Below are 23,597 nucleotides of genomic sequence, written 5' to 3'. Positions count from 1 at the left end.
TAAGGGAAATTCTTTTGTAGGGATTTTTGAAAGTCAGACTGCGTTGCGCTAAATATATTGTGTGTCAGTTTAAGCACAGTCTTGTATAATTTTTTCTAAGGGGACGTTTCATATGGCGACCCTGCCAGGATACAATGTTACTTTTGCGGTGTATCTGTTTTATATCTGCACAGTTTTTCTGAATTCTTCTGTAAAGTGAGACATATTTTAGTGGTGACTTTTGTGCTATGGCTACAAGGCGACAGCCTTTTCCGTAGGACAACAATACATTACAGCACAGTACTTTCTTCATCACGGCAATAAGCGTAATAACTAAGATATCTATACGCAAAACATTTCACCTTTGTGTATCATGAGGTAAGTACATTGACTTCTGCAGAACTTAGCTTTCGGAGGACAATAACTACAACACTTCCACAGAGATTATCTTACAACAAGACCCACATTTAGCGCTACAGGACACGTAGTTGAGTGATTAATTTTGTACATAAATAATTTATTTTTAAAGATATTTGAAGTACAATGATACAAAGGTTTTCCGTAATACATTTCATTCCATTGTTGTAATCTGTAGCACCTGAGGGTATAATTACATTAATCCTCAGGGGGGTACATGCTGACTTTGTGTACCATGTGTTTGGAAAGCACAAGGAGCCGTAGCTAATATGGTATTTGCTTATACAACTTTACACGTTGGTACCATATTTCTCCAACACAGAATTACACAGCTACCTGATTATTTAACAGAGAAACAAACATTTATTTTACTACATTAGTGACACATGTTTATGGAATTACACAGTTGGATAACTTTACACTTACGAAATTGTATTTTTTCTGTACTTTGTGAACTGTTCATATTTTTTCGGAACCATTGTGATATTATGAGAGCTTTGAATAATGTTTTTGGTATGGGATAATGATTTTTAAAGTACGTTTGAGGTAGATGACACTATTGAAATGAGCAGAGAATTTTCTGTGGGTTTTGAAATTATTACAGAAAGCTACGACGTTTTTGAGATTTGGCTGAGTTTTTATGATGATATTATTATGATGATGGCAATGTGTATTATGCTGTTGAGGTATGTTTATTATCAATAAGCTGATGCTATATGAGGAATTTGATTATGCTACATAGTTATTAAGATGAAATATTGAAGAAGTGTCGACAAATATGTATATGTGTAATAAGGTAAGGAATAATGAGTAGTGGTTAGGGACTCTGACATGTGAAAAAGGATATTGGAAACCAAGAATCGTACTTTAAGAGTAATGAAATGTGTGTAAATGCGTGAATGTATCACAATGCCGGCGAAAATATTTTGGACACTGTTATATTCATAAGATTTTGTTTCTACACATTTGCAACGCAAATTCTCGACCCGTGAAATTTTGTAAATGAGACTGTCACTGTAGCGGAAACTGCTGTCATAAATATTTCCGTAAGAAAGTTAAGTGACCACCTGCACGTAATGCGTTGTGGGCACCCAGCTGCATCAGACGCCTGGAGAAAAAGCCATTAGTGTGTGCGTTTTCAGAGGCACAGGTAGAAAAAAAAGGAGAGGCCATTATCCTCGCTATTGACATTCCTTTGTAGAAAGCATCGTAAATACGACACGCTCAAACTTGAAAACATGATAACACTGTGGAGCTATTAATTTATGCTATTTACTAAAATGCCTAATGAAATGATGAGAAACATTTTACATCTATTGTCTTTGTAGTAGAGAGATTGCTCATTTTGTTTAATATCTGGTTTCCAGTTGTGTTTCAGCATTAGTTTTATAAAATAAACTTAGATGCATTTGCTAATGTGAACACTTTCTGTCAACAGATCTATTAAATAATTATTTTATGATCCACATTCTTCGAAAAAGGAGCTCTTGGAATGGAAAGAACAATAAGAAGGGACTGATAACAATAACTGCATATATAATTTTCTTTTCAAGTACTTGGTAATTTTTTGTAGAATTCGTTTTTGTGGTGCACCACTTTAATTACATAGACATTAAGATGTGAATATACATTTCCCTTGTCTGCACTGTTGTCTTTAGTGTAATGTTTTTTTTTTTCTGCTTGAGCTATGTCATGTTTAGATATAAGTTATTTCATTTGCTGCTGCTGTTTGCCAGGCATAGTGTTACTGAATTTGACTTTGTGTTACTCTGCTAAGCCAGTTTATTACTGATTTATTTTTCTTGTTTGCTGCTCATTGCCTTATATTAGTTGTAATATTGTTGCTTACTTTGCCAATTTGAATTTTTTTGTCATTGCTGTTTGTGTTAATTGTTTTGTGCTGCTGCATTGCCTCATCCCTTAGTTTAGCATCTGAGCTCAGTAGATTTAAGTTAGCTTAAGAGGGGGTAGCCTATAAGAGAATGAGTTGCGATGAATTTGAAGAAATGCACTGAGAGGTTATACGAGAAAAATACAGAAACCATGCTTGGATAGGATTTTTTTGGCTGGAGCAAATATCAAAATAAGACGAAAGATCTATGGAATGAAGTTTTGGGTTGGACTGCAGTACCAAATGTTACACAGAAAACGAACCCTGTCCTTTCCTTTTGTGTTATCCCACTATGTGTTTGTGTACCCTTGTGTATTTGTTTTCTTCCTGTCTCTGTGTAGTTTCATAGACTTTTTTCTTCTTCTAATAATAAGCTACATTCACTATGATGAGGAATACTGTTATCCTCAAAAATAATTGGCATTAATAATATGTTATTTACCTTGTAAATATGCTTAGACATTATTTATTCTGTTTTGTTTTGATGCTCGTGTGTAAAGTTGATGTTTCAAAAGTTAGTCTGATCTTTTATGTATTTACTTCTGTCATAATTCCTGTAACACTGATGTATATGTTAGTTCGATTCTTTTGTAAAACCTGTACCACAAATGTTATCTGTATTGTTAGGTTCTTTAATGATGTATTTTGTACCTTTGTAATTGTATTTTTATGTTATAAAATTGTAATTGACACCAGTTCATCAAATTAAGTAGCTTGTAAGTTACATTTCACTGCACACGTTTCTGTTGGTCATAGTATATGGACAATTTGTGAGAAGTAGGGACTGATAGTGTTTGCACGTGTGTTAATAATTCAGCAAGGGACTGGTTAACAGCATTGCTGGTTCTAAGGATAAAAAAAAAATTGTAAGTGCACATGTGGTGGTTTATGGACTTGCTATATTCTCCACAAGACTCTTCGATGGTGAATGTGCACCTGCACAGCCGCAACAGATGGCTACTGGCCGTCTCTACATGGATTACAGTGGGTCTGCATCTTTGATGACCCACCGATACCATTATTTCTACATGGACTACAGTGGGTCTGCATCTTAGATGGCCCACCAATAACATTATTTCTACAAGGACTGCAGTGGCTCTGCGCCTCTGGTGGCCCACCAATACCATATTCTCTACCAGGACTACAATGGGTCTGCTGTGTGATGACCTACCTACCAATATTCTTCAAAACGTCGAATGACTCTGCTGTGGGTTTGCTCTGTTGTGGCCCATTACCTGTCTGCATGTCAAGAGTCAGCACTGTCTGTGAGTAAATTTTAGCTTTTGACCAACATTGTATTAATAAGTGTGTGCATTGGATATCTTTGTTATTGTAATTATGAAAACTTTTATCAAATCATTATTGGCCACTGCCCAAACAATTTGTAAAATTTTTTGTGGGGAGCATGGGGGCTATGTAAGTAGGCTGTTTATGTTTTCTTATTGGCAACGTTACGTAGCGCTCTGTATGAAAATCACTGGCTGTGCTGTGTGCAGTCTGTGGCTAGTTTGCATTGTTGTCTGCCATTGTAGTGTTGGGCAGCTGGATGTGAACAGCGCGTAGCGTTGCGCAGTTGGAGGTGAGCCGCCAGCAGTGGTGGATGTGGGGAGAGAGATGGTGGAGTTTTGAAATTTGTAATACTGGATGGCATGAGCTGCTATATATATTATGATTATTAAGGTAAATACATTGTCTGTTCTCTATTAAAATCTTTCATTTGCTAACTAAGCCTACTAGTAGTTAGTGCCTTCAGTAATTTGAATCTTTTATTTAGCTGGCAGTAGTGGCGCTCGCTGTATTGCAGTAGTTCGAGTAACGAAGATTTTTGGTGAGGTAAGTGATTTGTGAAACGTATAGGTTAATGTTAGTCAGAGCCATTCTTTTGTAGGGATTTTTGAAGGTCAGATTGCGTTGCGCTAAAAATATTGTGTGTCAGTTTAAGCACAGTCTTGTATAATTTTTTCTAAGGGGACGTTTCACATCCAACGAAAATGACATGATGTTCGCTAAGTAAAAAAACGGCAACAGAAAAAGAGCACAGATAGTATGTCGCAAACAGTGCCAATTATTGCTTCAAACATGCTGTAACACACAATAAATAAGATTAAAAAAACACATTGATGATGGTGATATTTGTCGCCGAAACTAGTTTGGGATAATGAAGAAATAAACGAATAACAAGGTGTTATGCAACAAAGCGGGCTCAACTTCTATATTACTGTTTTTCTATGCAAACACGGACCAAATGGAAGAGTTCCAAGATAAAATCATTATCTCATGCAGAATTAATCAATGTGCGCTGTAGTACTACTACAGAGTGTATGAAATTCGTACTAACTACTGGTGGGTCACTCAGACATATCGAGCCATCAAATTTACACCAGTGCTATTAACTCCTTTTCAGTTGCCTTGGAGCGTCGATTCATTGGCAGTGGTTTTAAATGAAGTGTTACACCATAGTACCTCTATGGTTTGACGTGTTACTGCCAGTAAGACTACCAATGATTTTTGGCGGGCTGCTTCTAAAACATTTAATGCCACGTTGCAGCTAAATTTTAGAAAATTTTATCGTCCGTAACGAAGGTGGTGGCAAATAGTATTAACTTTTAAAATGAAGATAAATTATTTGCCATGTACATTGAACCCGGGGTACAATGTGTAGAGATCACTGCGTGTAGTATATTAATACGTAATGTTAAAACATTTACTCGCTTTTAGAAACGAAACCCTACCCACCAGCTGGTCATTATTGATCTGTTGGGAGGTATCACTGCTGCGTATTTGATACGCGAACACCAATAAAATATGATGTTAACCACTGTAAATTTTCCAGCAAAACGGAATCAAGTATCCTTTAGGACGTCATTTACAACCTGTTGTCGGCAACGAGTAGCGTAGTTTGAAGCTTGTAACACGATTGAATAATGGAGCTGAGTAAACCACTGAAACATTTATAGCCGCTGTGAATGAACACAGACAGCCCGTGCGCCGGTCCTGTGCAAAGGGGAACCATGCTGTCATGTTAACATTCGTGAAGCTCTAACTGAGCCTAGAAAATACTATGGATAGTTCTGACATGCATATATTATGACTACGTTCTGCGCTTTCGTGAAAGAAATAACACAAAATCCAAGAGACACGCAATGTATCCTTGGTCTGGCAGCAAAGAGCAAATGATAAAGATAATTGAATCCGCTCGGCAGTATGCACTGCATAAGTAAAGGTTTCCAGTATAAAGGATATGGCACAAAGGCGATGGCACGACGTATTGAATTTAAATCCACACAGAAATATAAAATTATTCTGTGAATTACTTGCTTGTTTTCCTGGACCTCAAATAACAACGGCTTGTCTGATTTATGAGTGTAACAGGAGGCGGATGTTTTGGCACGTACAATTGTGGTAGTACTATTGATTCGGATTCGTATTGAAAATTTGAGGGTTGTACTCAAAATGAAATGCTTAACCAGCAAGACGCGATACGTGATCAGTCTGATGGCTTTCGAACAGTGTACGTTACCGTTCCTGAAACAGCTTATGTAGAACAGAAAATACACCTCATGAAAAGACATATGAGAAATCTACAGAGGACTACAATAATTGTAGATATTTCTCGTTATCATTCAGAATAAATTTACAACGGGAAGGAGCCTCTTGCCTGGAAAGTTTTTCTACCGTCTTTTAACCACTGATAGCAGTTCTTCGTTACATATCGATACAACTGCCTAAAATTGTTTAGTTGCTGTTTGAGGAAAACGAAGAATGAATATCTTTACTTCCATTGCGGAAGAGAACAAGAGCCTTCACCTCAAGTTATAGCGAAATATGTGAAGGAAGAGGAGCTGGAAAATTCCATTTTTCCCTTCAGCCATTTATTTCTTGACAGGTCAAACAAGTAAAAGTTTCGGACAGAAAATTGAGGATGCTTACATCAAAGCACTCTTCTTCAGCTGTAAGCTTGAACGAACCAGATACATGTCAAATCAAGTGGGGCGAACCAGTACAGTATTTATACCCATAATGAGGATGTTCCAGGAGGCAGCACTGTAACTACACGTATACGCAGACTGTCCCCAGAGGAATGGTCAGTGTTCAGGGCTATAACATAAACGATCATCCGAAGCAAAAGAGTGCAGTAAATATGGGCTCTAAGATATACATCTTAAAAGCTATGAGCCCTTGTGCAGTGGAAGAGAAATATTTCACATTAGCGAAGATAAACGAATTCTCATAGATAGCCAAATTAGTCCTGAACCATTAGAAAGACAGACCCACGAAATTTTATGTAAGTTTAACGTCGCAAAAACCTCTGAAAGCTCAAAAATGAGCAGTTTTCTTTTAAATAGCTTCAAATCCGAATAACTTATGTCAGTTACTTTTGTGAAATGTAATTATTACTTCATAAATAATATTTCAGAGATACAGTAGCAGTCAGCCTGTGACTCATTTAGCGTTCCTGCTCGTATCTCTGTTTTCTGTTAGCTTTTGTAGTGAAAGGACATACTATAGGCGCTTTCTTTGGGTACACGTAACTAATCTTTCTTTTGTAAAATCAAATCAGGTGTAAGCATTCCTTTAGAACCAGTTACAATTAAATTAATGTAAATTTGTTAAATCTCATGAGTTCTCATGTTAACAGTTCTCCTAACAGATATAAGATTCAAGAAATGTTGTAATGTTTTATTATTACAGCCAACGACCAATACAAGCATAACGGCGGGGAGACGTTAGTATTCTGTCATTCATCCATTTGCAAATATCTACAACGTGCCTGAGATTAACTGTCGATCATCATGAAGCGTTTTGCAAACTAAAATGCAAGCGCGGAAGCTTGAATAATCTGGCCACAGTCTCCAAGGTACAATTCCATTAAATCCCCTAAATAAGAGATACCGGCCCCGTAAAATTGATGGTGGTATTAAAAGATGTTATCTCCTCTAAATTTTACACCATTTCTCTAGAAGACGATTTGGTCTTAAAAAAAAAAAAAAAAAAAAAAAAGGAAGAAAAATACGTCCACCATCAACTATGGCCACCAGCTCCAGTTAATTTTAACACTTTTTTTCTAGTGATTAATTTTAATTTCTACTTAAAACCAAATTTCAGTATTCTTACGTGGGCAGATGCGTCAGAGCCCATGTTTACTGGACCCTTTGTCCTTGTTCCGGGCCATACTAACTTCTTTTGGGGAAGTTAAAGAGCATGCAGTAGAATAAATTTGTTTCACAGTGTCTAAAATGAAGAAGCCCTCAAAATATTTATGCTATGCATGTTAGATCCCGCATTTGCTAGACATTTTTGCTTCGAATAATTGCACAGGTCTGTGACATAACAATTTTTTGGAACTTAGTAAGTGATTTTTATAGTGTTGTCAACGCTGATTTCGGGAATAATAGTGAAAAATTTCCCTCACGTACATTTATTTCACTAACTGATTGTCTAGTTTTAGCTTTTTTCGAAGTTTCTGCACTCTAGTGAGTTTGTATTTTGGTTTTTAGGATCTCCATGAACTGTTGTTTAGCCGTTTTTATACTAGATATACCTCAAATAAAGAGTAATTGGGAGAAACCAGAAGTATTTTCTTGTCATTACCTGTCAGTCGTGCTGTACCCTTCCCCCGCCATCACCAAGCAGTGAGCTTCTGTTATTCTCCTTCAGTTCACAGTACCTCTTCACTCTGTGCTATTCACGTGTTGTTGTTTCTAGTGCTTTAAAGCAGTGACTGTTTTCTTGTGTTGGGAAGTGGTTGTATGGACAATGGACCATGGCTACCAGAGGATGTATAAACTCGCCAGATTGCTTCTGCTACATTTGTGGTAGCTATACCGTTAAAAAGGAACAAAGAAACTTTTCCGATTTTGTTCAATAAATATGTTTCGCCTATTTTGGTATAAAGTTATGCCACGAAGATAAGCCTTGGGCCCCACACAAGGTTTGTGGCCCTTGAGAAAAACATTACAGGTAAGGGTTAAAAATGTTGAGAGAAGAAGCCTTGTGGATCCCAAAAAGGTGTTGCTTCCACCACTACACGTTAAGTTGGGTCTGATGAAACAACTTGTTAAGGCATTGCCTAAAGAAGGGGAGTGTTTCAGATATCTATGTAGACTGTTTCCTGTTTTATCCAAGCCAAAGCTAAAGGAAGGAATCTTTGTCGGGCCAGACATTAGAAAACTAACGACAGATCCCAACTTTGTGGACAAAATGGGAACAAAAGAAAATGCAGCATGCACATCTTTTAAATTAGTTGTTACCAGTTTCCTAGGAGATCCAAACAACAAGACAATCGTGTACGGGAAATGTAGTTTAGAACATAATTTATAAATAAAAAGGAATTTTATAACGTTGGAATAAATGTGATAAATTGCTTAAATTTTGTTAATGTACCCAAAAAACTACCTTTTTTTGTAAGAAGACCTGACGTGATAGAAAAAAATGGATAGCAATTTTGAAATCAGCGCCGGCCGTAGTGGCCGTGCGGTTCTAGGCGCTTCAGTCTGGAGCCGAGCGACAGCTACGGTCGCAGGTTCGAATCCTGCCTCGGGCACGGATGTGTGTGATGACCTTCGGTTAGTTAGGTTTAATTAGTTCTAAGTTCTAGGCGACTGATGACCTCAGAAGTTAAGTCGGATAGTGCTCAGAGCCATTTGAACCATTTTTTTAAAAAATCAGCGCTGAAAAGTACATAAAATTCAGTTATCAAATTTCAAACAACTTTCAAAAAATAATTTTTTTCAGACCTGTTTTATTACCTTGGATACCTTGTAACAAGGGGAAACGTTGTTTAACGTTCTCAATCAATTTACTACAAAATTTTACCCGATACTCTAGTAAACGTTCTGGCGGACATATGCTATATGAATTTCTTGCCCGATTTACTTCATATTTTTACACTAATCTTGCAATAGGTGAAATATTTCTTAAACAATAATGTACAGATTTTCTGTTAAAACAGACTACGTAGATTAAATGCTGTGTCGCACTGTCTAAACATTCGGTGCAATTTCCTTTTTCGCGGCTGTCGTAAGACAGCCGGCCATTTAAACCATTAGACAAACTGTTTCTCCCTTATTTATTGTTTCAGTACATATAAATTTAAAGAAAAGTTATATGCATAAAGATGTGCAGTTTTGTTTGCTCCCTGCATTTAGTTTTAACAGCAGACCAGTAAACTATGAAAGTAATATTTGTTGCTTATTGGCTTATGATTGTAAAATTAAAAATTCAGCCTGATACGTACGAAGTTTTGCAATGCTACGCGTTCGCATATTAAAAATATGCAAAAGGTACTGTCCTCACAGATCCAGTATATGCAGACATCCCTCTCGTGCCCCATATACCAATAGTTCCAACTGATATACCCATTCTATTTTAAATGACTTCAGTTCGCAACCAAGGCTTCCGTTGCAATAAGAGTAAACAAGGTTCAATGTCAGACATTCAAGTACACGGAATTTATTCAGATCAGAAACTTTTCGCAATGTCATTTCTATGTTGTTCTTTTACGAAGTGATAGTGCAAAAAGACAGTTCATACTCTTAACACACAGTATCCAAAAAGCGGACAATTTTGTATATTTTGAGGTTTTGTAACTGTAATAGTACAAAACATTTAAAATCGCTAGAAACAATAAAAACCAAAATCGACGACAAAGGAGAAATTTTCATCTGTATTCTATATGATTTATTATAATTTCAAGTTCCCCACCTGCGAAGCGGACGAAATTGCAACAAGGAGCCAAAATTTGAGGCCTGCTTCAGTTATCCGGGATATCCCAGATTTTGAAGTACATACAGTTCTAACACATCTTTAGCATGGTGAAGCATTGCCGTGTTCACTATTTATATATGAAACACAATACAGCCTAAGTACGGTCACCGTTCCTAAGCCATAATAAAACTCTGAATTCCAGTAGTTCTGTAGTATCCACTAGCACAAACTAGAAAATAAGGAGAGCATCGACGAACTGAAATACAACAAACTGGCCTTCTCAGAACCAACATAGAATATTTTCAGCGTAAATATAGAGGGTTTCACGAGAAATAAGGCAGGCATTTTGTCAGACATACCAACAAAGATCTACTGCTGTGTTCCATGTGTATTGGTAAGACATAAAGATGGATACTGTATTAAACCAGTAATACCTGGTATGGATTATGCGAAAGATCTACCACATCCCAAACATGGAAAAGCAGTATTTGCGAGAGCTGGGGTGAATGTTATTTCAGCTGATACTACGTGAGAACAAGATACTTAACTATGTCATGTCTGTATACAAACCAGCAGGTAGTGATTTTGAGTCTAACTCTTCAAATAATTTCAACTCTGAGAAAATCTCTAATTGGAGATGTAAATAGCTACTGCAAAACCACTACTTACGTCCAGCAACGAGATGAAGGAAATAAACGTTGAGTCATGACGCTGAAGTACCATGTTCCTTAAACATCTTGGTATGGCAGTCAGCGTACATCCTAGATCTGGGTTTGTTTAGCCCAGAAATTGAAAGTTGGTGGACCAAGTTTTCAGTCCATCCTATATAAAAAAAGACAAGATTAATGTATGGGGCTCCATGGTTTTGCTGCACTGAAAACAAGATAGTCACCTAAAAACAAGAAACCTTTAACTGGTATATAGCAAATAGGAAAGCCTACGCAGAAGACGATGACGAGAATGTAGACAAACTTAGCTGCAAGGAATGACAAATAACAAGGCCCCTAATTAAAAACTGCAATCATATTTGTGAGAAGCATTAATTTAGCAGTGATACCTAAAATGTGCAGAATTCTAATCCACGCCAAGGGAAAAGTGAAGCAAAATAAATGGGTGTCCATACTTGAGACAATAGATATGACAGATATGACACATAGTAGCACAGCTGCCTGGTATCTGATAAGGAAATAAAGAGGGAAAGAAAACTTGCGAGAATTAAGAATGAGATGACAGAAAATTAAACCGCTCATCAACTTCATCTTAACGCAATGAACAAATAAAAGTTGCTAGGGACCAAAGTAACAAGAACATTTCTACTTCAGAAATATATGCTCCGAATCCCCTTTACTTCAAGAGATGTTGAAATCTAAGAAACGTGAAAAATAGAAATGCTGCATGGGTAGATGAAGATGAGAGAATTGATTAACCACTATTGTCCCACATCAAAGCATGGGTGTTAGAACTATTTAATACCAGTCTTCGTGTATGTATTATCCTAAAAGTGTGGGGAAAGCCAAACTTATACTCAATTGATAAAATAAAAATTTCTGATGCAGTTAACAGCACCAGGCCTGTATCTCTATTATGCCATCTATTCAAATCATGTGCCGACAAACACTAGAAAGACTGCAGGTAGTTGTATAGAAAACCAAGTTTCTGGCCTGGAGAGAAGGGTACAAGTTAAGATTGATGTCTTACATAATGTAGTGAGGAGGGATACCAAAATAAATCACAGGAGTTGTACTCGTGCGTGTGCCTTCGGCTTATGACCCGTTAAATCACTGAATCTAATAGGATAAGCTGCATAGCAATTTCAGTGACTCCCATCTGAGTTCACTTTATTCAATCAGCCTATGAAGAGATTATGTGTATGTTTCTACAATGAAGAAGCAGGTGGAGACGTCAACATTATGGTCTACCTCGGGGGACTGCACTGGCATCAACTTTATTTAATTCATATATGAATTATCAACTAATAATCAGTAACACGAACTTCTCGTCTAAGTAAATGATTTAGCTCTTGCTGCACAGGGTGCAAATATTGAACTTTAAGAGCAACTAAAGTGGATTCGGATACGACATTGTAGCGCCTTTGCTAAGAAGAACGACGTAATGTTCCTTCAGACGCGCATTCATGTCCAAAGGAACCTTTCACCGTTTTTCTTAAATCAGTCACGGCAATATCCTGTTTATCCACCGATACTGGGCAGCGACTTTCAATTAAAAAGTCCTCACCTAAACGCGAGTTACATAATGTGAACGTATTACAAAACAAAATGCGATGTTGAGACCAAATCCTTTAAAAGAACATACATGTGGAATTCACTTAAGATCTATACTTGCAAGACAATGATTGAAAGTAAGCTATACTGAGAGAGCGAGGAAATGGAAGACACAGACACTCCTAAATATCTAGGAGCATTTCATGACAGGCTTTTGACGTACAGAAAACACAACATTCAAATGGTTAAGAAAATAGCCACAAGGAACTACATTTTGAAGAATTTCAGTTACAGTATGTAAGGAACAAACTGTTTTGTCCTCAGGACAACTGGTATAACAATGTATTTTTCAACTGCCAAATATTCTGCTAATACAGGAAAAGTGGATGTCATCCTAACTCAAACATAACGTTTAACAGCTAGCTGCATGAAGACAACAGCCCTGAATAAATAGTAAAGAGCAACTGATTTCTCTGCTCCATCTATTCGATAATTTGAAATAGAATACAAGGAAATGATCTAGCAGAAATTCGATGAAAATCGTGTAATATATCGTGCACGGAATAAGTACCTAGTGAGATTAAAATCTACAAGAAATGAGGTGAAAATGTGTACACAAAACGTCGCGAATGGTACCTGTCACTAGAAACTGAGCGAACAGGTATGCAACTAGAACGGAAAATTTTGTAGGACCCTCAACAGACTAGGGACTGATGTGACACCAGTAATGACAAATCCATCAGGGTGCGGTCTACAAGCTGAAAGGTACAGTGTTTGTGAATACGGTGAACTACAGGGGATGGCACATACATATTTCATCGTCTTATCTATGTCTATTCTTCCCAAATACACTCCTGGAAATGGAAAAAAGAACACATTGACACCGGTGTGTCAGACCCACCATACTTGCTCCGAACACTGCGAGAGGGCTGTACAAGCAATGATCACACGCACGGCACAGCGGACACACCAGGAACCGCGGTGTTGGCCGTCGAATGGCGCTAGCTGCGCAGCATTTGTGCACCGCCGCCGTCAGTGTCAGCCAGTTTGCCGTTGCATACGGAGCTCCATCGCAGTCTTTAACACTGGTAGCATGCCGCGACAGCGTGGACGTGAACCGTATGTGCAGTTGACGGACTTTGAGCGAGGGCGTATAGTGGGCATGCGGGAGGCCGGGTGGACGTACCGCCGAATTGCTCAACACGTGGGGCGTGAGGTCTCCACAGTACATCGATGTTGTCGCCAGTGGTCGGCGGAAGGTGCACGTGCCCGTCGACCTGGGACCGGACCGCAGCGACGCACGGATGCACGCCAAGACCGTAGGATCCTACGCAGCGCCGTAGGGGACCGCACCGCCACTTCCCAGCAAATTAGGGACACTGTTGCTCCTGGGGTATCGGCGAGGACCATTCGAAACCGTCTCCATGAAGCTGGGCTACGGTCCCGCACACCGTTAGGCCGTCTTCCGCTCACGCCCCAACATCGTGCAGCCCGCCTCCAGTGGTGTCGCGACAGGCGTGAATGGAGGGAAGAATGGAGACGTGTCGTCTTCAGCGATGAGAGTCGCTTCTGCCTTGGTGCCAATGATGGTCGTATGCGTGTTTGGCGCCGTGCAGGTGAGCGCCACAATCAGGACTGCATACGACCGAGGCACACAGGGCCAACACCCGGCATCATGGTGTGGGGAGCGATCTCCTACACTGGCCGTACACCACTGGTGATCGTCGAGGGGACACTGAACAGTGCACGGTACATCCAAACCGTCATCGAACCCATCGTTCTACCATTCCTAGACCGGCAAGGGAACTTGCTGTTCCAACAGGACAATGCACGTCCGCGTGTATCCCGTGCCACCCAACGTGCTCTAGAAGGTGTAAGTCAACTACCCTGGCCAGCAAGATCTCCGGATCTGTCCCCCATTGAGCATGTTTGGGACTGGATGAAGCGTCGTCTCACGCGGTCTGCACGTCCAGCACGAACGCTGGTCCAACTGAGGCGCCAGGTGGAAATGGCATGGCAAGCCGTTCCACAGGACTACATCCAGCATCTCTACGATCGTCTCCATGGGAGAATAGCAGCCTGCATTGCTGCGAAAGGTGGATATACACTGCACTAGTGCCGACATTGTGCATGCTCTGTTGCCTGTGTCTATGTGCCTGTGGTTCTGTCAGTGTGATCATGTGATGTATCTGACCCCAGGAATGTGTCAATAAAGTTTCCTCTTCCCGGGACAATGAATTCACGGTGTTCTTATTTCAATTTCCAGGAGTGTATATAACGCCGCCCGAGGCTGGAACGAAATTTTGGGAAGAGGTTGCAAGAATCAGATACCATGGTTGTAAGTCTCAAGCTGTTGGAAAAAAGCTCAGGTGACTCCTATTTTTAAAAAGGGTAAAAGAAAAGGACCGAAAAGACTGGTATGCTTAACATCGATTTGTTGTAGAATTCTGGAGCATATTTCGGGTGTACACATAATAATTTGTCTTCAAACGGGAAAGCTTATGTCCACAAATCAGCACGTAATTAGATAACACAGTTTGTGGGCATCCGAGTTTACCATTTTCTCGCAAGATGTCCTCCGGACCACAAATGAAGGGAAACAGGCTTATTCCATATTCCTGGACTTCCAAAAATCATTTGACACACGCCCCATTGTAAACTGTTAATGATCGTCCGAGGTACTGAACAGTTCCAAGATACGTGAGTAGTCCGAGAATTTATTATGTAGTGGAAACCTGAGCGGCAAGTGTTCATCGGGGACGAAGGAGATACCCAGAAAGTGTGACAGGGTTTTTCTTGTTCCGACGAATAGGTTTCAGCATCATGAACTGTTCTGACGGAGAGTGTGAACAGAAGTCTCTGACTGTTTGCTGATGACGCTGTAGTGCACGATTAATGTCCTCATCGAGTGAGTGTAGCAGGTTACGGGATGAATGAACAAGATATCTATTTGATGTGATGAATATCAGCTTGCTCTAAATTTAGAAAAATTTTCGTTAATGTAGATGAGTAGGAAAAGCAGTAATGTTATGTCAAAAATGGTTCAAATGGCACTACGCACTATGGGACTTAACTTCTGAGATCATCAGTCCCCTAGAACTTAGAACTACTTAAACTTAACTAAGCTAAGGACATCACACACACCCATGCCCGAGGCAGGATTCGAACCTGCGACCATAGCAGTCCCGCGGTTCCGGACTGCAGCGCCAGAACCGCACGGCCACCGCGGCCGGCACTTCCCAATCTCTCTGCCTGTCTCTTCCTCCTCCCGTCACCGTCCATCTCCTCCTGTTTCTTTTCTCTGTCCATTTCCCCCTCATCCACTTCTGTCCATCTCCTCCTCCTTCTGTGTGTACCTATCTCCTCCTTCTCCCTCGCTGCCCGTGCATCTCGTCCTCGCCCTTCTGCCTCCACGATATCACGTTTACCACAATAGTAGGCTAGCGGCTCTTATTCCTGCAGTATTTCTTTCCGTATTGTAACTTGTATGTGTACCTAATTTCATCGAAATTCTTCTAGGTGTTAAGAATGAGCTTTTAACACTTGAAACTGACTTCAAACACACATGTCAAATACATTTATTATTTGACATAAATTTAACGCTTTCGCACTTATTTGTACGTATATTTCACCGATATGGCTAGCGAATTCTGCCCTGAAGCTTCTGAACTACGTGCTGTATATTGACACAATTTTGCCAGTTTGGTTGGGTTGTTTGGTGGAGGAGACCAGACAGCGAGGTAATCGGTCTCATCGGATTAGGGACGGATGTCGGCCGTGCCCTTTCAAAGGAACCATCCCGGCATTTGCCTGGAGCGATTTAGGGGAATCACGGAAAACCTAAATCAGGATGGCCGGTCGCGGGATTGAGCCGTTGTCCTCCCGCATGTGAGTCCAGTGTGCTACCACTGCGCCGCCTCGCTCGGTAATTTTGCAAGTACATCCACTGTTAGTTGTGGTTACCGTCTGTAAAATGTGTTTACAACAGAGTTAGTAGCTACGAATTTAGAGGCCTAGCATGCTACGGTAGTTTTTCACGCATCTCAGTGTTTATGACATCGTGTTGCGTAATGATGTAATTTATCCGGCGCATTCAGTGGTATACGAGTATGTGAATACTGCCTGCAAAATGTGTCACGATACAATTAGTAGTAAAGAAGTAATAAATTAAAACGTCCCATATCTTGGGGCAGTTTTAGTGCATGAACAGCGAAAATGTAGTAAGCAATAACATTTTTCCTTTCATCAAATGGTTCAAATTGCTCTGAGCACTATGGGACTTAACTCCTGAGGTCATCAGTCCCCTATAACTTAGAACTACTTAAACCTAACCAACCTAAGGACATCACACCCATCTATGCCTGAGTCAGGATGCGAACCTGTGACCGTAGAGTTCCTTTCATCATTTTGTGGGAGCAGTCAGGGAGAAAAAGTTTCTTAAATGTTTGAACTTACGTGTAAAGTTTGTTACATGCCTGTAAGTGTTCCCATTCTGAAATATTCAATGGCTAGTACAGATTTTCACGCCTCGTCGGCCACTCTACTTTTGCACCCTCACTTCCACACGTTTGGTAAGTAGGTGAATGTTATCCCACAGCAATTCTTACCAAATAGCACGTGATACGTACACCAAGCTTGGCTGAAATTGGCCCAGTGGTATAGGGATTGTCAGTTGACCCTTAACATGTAGAAGAGTAAGGTATTGTGCATGAATATGCGGAAATACCTTTTACTGTATGATTACACGATTGCAGAATCATTAGTGGAAGCAGACACCTCCTTTAAGTACCTAGGAGTATGCGTACGGTGTGACTAAAGGTGGAACAATTACAGAACATCAGTCACAGGTGCTGCAGATGCCATATGCACCAAGCCATTACAGGCTTGCAAGCGTTAAAGCGTGACGGTGGTGTTCAGCCAACTCCAATGGCAGCCGATGTAAAAATGGTTTTCTCGATCACTTGTGGTTCATTGTTAAATTTGATAGAGCTTACGTTCGTAGAAGAGTCAGCCAACAGATTGCTTCATCTTACTTATATCTCGCGGTAAGATCCTGAAGCTGAAATTAGGTGTTCGAGCTAACATGGAGACTTACCAATGATCTACCTTGCTGACAGTTCGCTACTGGGGCAGGAATTTCAAGAAGTGACAGTTTTAGATGAAGAATTCTCGGCCACACATCATAAATTGACTTGTCTAATGTAAGTGTAAATGTAGGCTTAGATTATATCCGACAATTTATATTGCGATTCATTGGTTGAATCCTCAGAAAGTATACTTCATCCACAAGGAACCTAGCCATTACAGGCTCGTTTGTCTGCTACTCCATAGGAGCATTTCGGATTGCTCAAAGGCTTTGAATGACATTAGCCGTATAGAATCTAAATGGCAACAGGTGAAAATGTGCGGATCGAAACTCGAACCCTGATCTCCACATTAAAGCAGGCTATTCGAGCGACATTCCCAGCTGCCCCAAATTCCCAGCTTGTTCCACATTGCTGCCGCAACGTGTAGTGATGGAGGGAAATGACACCATGAATCCTGCAGGGCTGTCCATAAAACCGTAAGAGTGCGAGGGGGTGGAGATCTCCTCTGGACAGCACTTTGTAAGGCATTCCAGATATCCTTAATGATGTTCATGTCTGAGAAGTTTGTTGGCCAGCGGAAGCGTTTAAATTCAGAAGAGTGTTCCTGGAGCCATTCTGCAGCAATTCTGGACATGTGGAGTGTCGCGTTGTCTTGGTGGAGTTGCCCAAGTCCGGCGGAATGCACAATGGACATGAAGAGATTCAGGTGATCAGACAGGATGTTTACGGAAATGCCACCAGTCGGAGTCCTATCTAGACGTAGCAGGGGTCGCATATCACTCCAACTGAATACTGCATACGCCCTACTCCATTACAGAGCCTCCACCATCCTGAACAGTCCCCTGCCGACATGCAGGGTCCATCGATTCCTGAGGCTGCCTCCATGCACGTACGTACACGTCCATCCTCTCGATGCAATTTGAAACGAGACTCGCCCGACCAGGCAACAAGTTTCCAGTCATCAATGGTCAAACTTCGATGTTGAAAGATCCAGGTTAGGTGTAAACCTTTGTGTCTTGCAGCCATGATGGATACAGGAGTGGGTCTGTGGTCCGGTAAGCCCATATCGATGAAGTTTCGTTGAATGTTTCTCACGCTGACACTTGTTAATTACCCAGCATTAAAATCTGCAGCAGTTTGCAGAAAGGTTGCATTTCTCTCACGTTGAACGATCCTCTTCAGTCGTCGTTGGTCACGTCCCAGCAGGATTTTTCCGTCCACAGCGGTCGGAGATTTGGTGTTTTACCGGGTTCCTGATATTCACGGTGTACTCGTGGAATGGTCGTACAAGAAAATCCCCACTTCATCGCTACCTCGGAGACGCTCTGTCCCATCGCTCGTGAGCCGACTTTAACAAAACGTTCAAACTCACTTAAACCTTTATAACCTGCCTTTATAGCAGATGTAACCTGAGCCGTGGTAAAAAATTGCTGTTTTGAAGAGCGTTCCGCACCGCGTAGTGTGAAGCAGTCGCCCTCCGTTTTTGGCGGTGGCGGCGCTGTGGCAATCGCTGCTTTGGTGTCTCCCTCTGGTGGAAAGGGGAAGGTTGCCTGTTCACTTGCATGTAACGGGCGCTATGAGTTGGCCAGTCGGTCAGTCTGGGTCAGTCTCTCGTCCCCAGCTTGCTAGTCTCTCTCTTGTCCGCATTTGTTAGTCAGTTAGTGTCTGTCTGTCGCTCGGGTCAACCTTTAAAGCCGGCAAATGAGAGTCTTTTCACTCCACCACTAAGAGAACTCAGCGAGTGCTCGCCCGGTCGGGGCTTACTTCTTGCATCTGAGTCTGCGCGTTAGGCCGCCAGTCTGCTCGAGTTTTCTCAGGCAATTGTCATTGCCGTTTGGATTGATCGGTTGGTCGGTCGCGCACTGAGACACAAGATGGCTTGTCCGTCTTGAGCGTCGGCGCGTGTGGGGTCACCATGTAAGTCCAGCGGGCCGCGGTGAATGGCAAGGGGTAGTGACTTTGCTGTTGACACGAGAGCAACAGGAGTCAACCCACGACATCAGTCTGGCCGGTGCGAGCTGCGATGCCGTGAGACGGGAAATCGGCGCGCCTTCCTGCGTCCGTTGAAGCGGCTGGCAGCGGACGGTTCGGGAGAGCGATTTGGGGGCGGGGGTGCTGCGTCAGGTCTTCTCGAGAAATCGCAGTTTATTGGAAGTTAAGTGATTGGTGATATGTTGTTTGATTTACTCTTGATAAATTCTACTTGTTTTCTTGGTGAGGTCAGCAGCCGTTTTGCTTTGGGGTCGTCCCACCATTCTTCTCCGTTTGCCCACCCGCGGGAAGGTGGGTGTTTAAAAATTGGGTGGTCCGTTTTTCCCTTGTGGATTAGGGGCGGGTTAGAGCAACCAGCGTTTCGGGTTGTTCGGTAATCTCCCTATTAATCTACCGTACGTTAGTAGCTGCCTCTGTCATGTTTGTCGGATTTGGTGTATTAACGAATTTATTGCTTGGAGTGTAACGGCCTAATACCTGAAATATGGTTCAAATGGCTCTGAGCACTATGGGACTTAACTTCTGAGGTCATCAGTCCACTAGAACTTAGAACTACTTAAACGTAACTAAACTAAGGACATCACACACATCCATGCTCGAGGCAGGATTCGAACCTGCGACCGTAGCGGTCGCGCGGTTCCAGACTGTAGTGCCTATAACCGCTCGGCCACTCCGGCCGGCTACCTGAAATCTTTTGATCTTTGGAAACTTTGATATTATTGCCTATGATCTTGAGAGGCGATATCTGTGTACTGTAGAGCATCTTAACTATTGTTCGACGAACCTCATATTTTATGAAAGATTACATTTCATGGGCTTTTATTTAAATGATCATTTTAGTATATAAAGTTGCCACCCTTTCACCTTAAGACTTTTCTTAGAAGTTGAAATCAAGTTGCACATCTGGGGGCAAGGTTAATATTTTAACTGTTAGTGTTTTGTACCATTTCCATCCGTCCTACGGGGGGTGCGTAGTTTGCATGCTAGTGTAAATTGTTAAAACTCTTAGTTTAAGGTTATCTGGTGTGTTGCAGATTTGCAACAGTATAGGCTTCCATAGGCTGTTGTGTGCAGTCGTAACTACGGCCGTGTCAAATGGGAGCGGCAAGGTTCTCTGCCAGAAAGCTCATACAGCCAAAACTTGTTTCGTTCTGCCTATGAATAAATTGTAACTTTGATATTTAGAGGGTGCTTTCTGATTGTAAATTTAAATCTGTTTCTTTTAAAAAATCCTTTTAGGCGCTATTAAAGTGAATAAAATTCCCATTTGTTAAAAGGAATTTGGTTATGATTTCGTCAGTTACTCCCTGGCAATTACTTCCATGCTTACATAGTGCGATTAAATGTGCTAATGTTCTTGATGAATCGATAGTAAATAAAATAAATTCTTAAGAGTATTCCTTGACAGTAAATCACGGTTCATAACCAATCTAACAACTATGCCGGACACTTATTGTCTTATATTGGCATTGCCAACCCCTTCGCCGTATTCTGACTAGTTAGATATCTCTGTATTTGCTTACGCACGCCTATACCAGTTTCTTTGGTGCTTCAGTATGTATATCAGAAGGAAGATATTTGATATATTTGATATTTCGTAGTAAAAAAGTTACCAGGGTTTGTTCAAAAATAGCGGAAAACATGATAGTTCATAGTAAATAATTACCCATGTTTTCTTAAAAATTGGTTATTGGTGCTACTTTTGCTGATTTGGTAGACGCATACAGTGTGTATCTTACAATTGACAGTACAATGCAACGGGTTGGAAGGAAAGGGTAACACGAATTTAGGTGGCGTGGAGGAAGGCGGCAGAAGCAGGCAGCCGCAGCACAAGAGGCGAGTGTCGCAGCCTTCCGTGCCGCGCCGTGACATGCGGGCGCGGTGTCCCGGCGACGCCGCGTCCTATCGACCGCCACAACAGGTCGACAAGCCGCCACACTCCAGTCTGCCTCTACATTCTTTGGCGGACACCGTCTGACGCGAGAGTGGGTAACAAGACCGTCGTGCGCAGGTGTTTCTACGTAGGCAGAAAGAATGTGTGTTGTAGTAGAACGGAGTGAACTGCTTGGGTTCGTTGACTGCTGCTTAATACATTCAGATAAGGAAGAATTTATCCCACAAGCTTTATGAGTCTGCCTACTCCACTCGGAGTAAGATTTGGCTACTACGATTGCGTAATGGATCACACGCTGTGACGATAACGTCAGACGTTAGGTACATTTTTCACATTGGACAATTGTCGGTACAATTGTGTCGATGAAGCGTTAAATCTCTGCAATGACCGTGAACCTATTTATGTTGATGGAATGCTTCGTCTCTAATGGACTCTGAAGACTAGCAGCCAGTAGGTACCAATTGTTCTCGGGCCCTATATACAGCTTCTCCTTCATAAAAATCCAAATTCCGCATTAAAGAAGTACAACGCTTATGCCTATGAGGTTCCTTCAACGAAGTCATAGTCTACTTTTTTTCATATTCTTCTTCAAATTAGCTAGCTCACCCACGTTAAGTCATCTCTAATGATATCTCCCGTTGCAAGTCAACTGGAAAGCAGATCGCCAAAGAAGGGAAGAAAAAGGAAAGACTTTTAGGACACCCTGAAACCGAAGGAGCGTAATGTTAAATGAAGTTCAAGTAGTGACTTCTTATGTATCAAATTATGAAAATTTTCTGTGTTTCTATGAAAATAAAAGTCTGTAAAGATTTAGCTCTCCATGATTTAAGTGTCTAGGATTTTCCTCTGCCCTAAAATATATCAACTTCATTCTCATCTCTCTGTATTGTGGTAGAGAAATTTGCCTAGATGGACAGCTGGATAGAAAACGATAGTGAACTTTATTTTTATATGTAAGTTTACTACATTTTTTTCCAAAACCATCAGATCATAATGCTACACTTTCAGTTGCATAACATTTTCATATTCCCAACAATAAATTACAGATTAAAAATACATTTAAAAATTGCAGTTGCCTTTTACTCTTACAGTTTGGCGAATGGTACATAACACGATACCATTCTTAAAGCAAAGTCAATTCGGAGAGACATGAAATACCTAATCTGTAGTTTATTATCCTTCAGAACATAGGAATTAAATTAAATGGATATATACCGATTAAATAATTAAAGATATTTCTAATGCAGAAAAATATCATATGTCAACGATGGCTTAACTTATAAAACCTCGATCTGAGCAGGTACTGTTCCCACTGAGTTTCAAATTCTGTACACGATTTGTGTACAACCTCTTATCCCTGTGATGCCTCCCGCGCCCGGGTTCCCGGGTTCGATTCCCATCGGGGTCAGGGATTTTCTCTGCCTCGTGATGGCTGGATGTTGTGTGATGTCCATAGGTTAGTTATGTTTAAGTAGTTCTAAGTTCTAGGGGACTGATGACCATACATGTTAAGTCCCATAGTGCTCAGAGCTATTTTGACAACCTGTGATGCCGTTAATCTGTGTCAGAGTAACAAGAGAATCCAAGTTCTAAACTCATTTTAATACATTATATGTTGTCATATCTATGGCATAACTCATTGTCGTTTCCACAGAAGGAAATGGCTTTCTGAAGCCAAATCGCAGAACAGTTTTATGTAATACAATCAAGCCTGTAGCTATGTAGGTGAAGTTTTAATGGAGTATCGATGCAGTAAAAGGTTCACTGGTTAGTAAACTAGTCGCTTCCCAGTGTATACCACATCATGTATATAGGAGCAACTAGTTATCCACAAAGTAACGTAATGAAATACGATTGACTCGGACACACTAGATTATATTAGCAACGTCGCTCTTTATCTGACCACTTAATTTTTAAAGATATGTGCAGGCAGTATCCTGCAGCTCCTAAAGGTTTTAAGACAGTCACATGTATGTACAAAATGGGTGCTGCCTATAAAATAAGCCTATGTTCGCAACCACTCTTTCTGTGGCATCAAAATAAAAAAAAAGTATGGAAACATGGTTTCCAATGTTATTCCACTTCGCTAAAGGGAACGTAGAAATGGGTGGTGTACTAAGATTACTTAACTGCGTTTATGAATTTATCCCTTCACGAGAATGACGCAGGAATTGCAATTTCCAATATTAAAATTTACTGTTCGTTTATTTTAATTATTTCGTTTACAAGTTATCGCAGGTTTACTGCAGAGAAGTGGTTCTGTACGCAGTTTCGACTACAACAGCTTGTTACACGTGGAAGTTGGTCTTGGTGTTAAAGGGTACCATGATTTGTACTTCCCCTTTAACGGCCCAATGAAACCTCTTTCCGCTCACAAGGAACGCTGGGACTTGCGTTTGAATACACAA

Source organism: Schistocerca cancellata, chromosome 9 (assembly GCF_023864275.1).
Source record: "Schistocerca cancellata isolate TAMUIC-IGC-003103 chromosome 9, iqSchCanc2.1, whole genome shotgun sequence".
Lineage (NCBI taxonomy): Eukaryota > Metazoa > Arthropoda > Insecta > Orthoptera > Acrididae > Schistocerca > Schistocerca cancellata.
The sequence above is the reverse complement of the archived record's forward strand: the minus strand, read 5'-3'. Positions refer to the sequence as shown.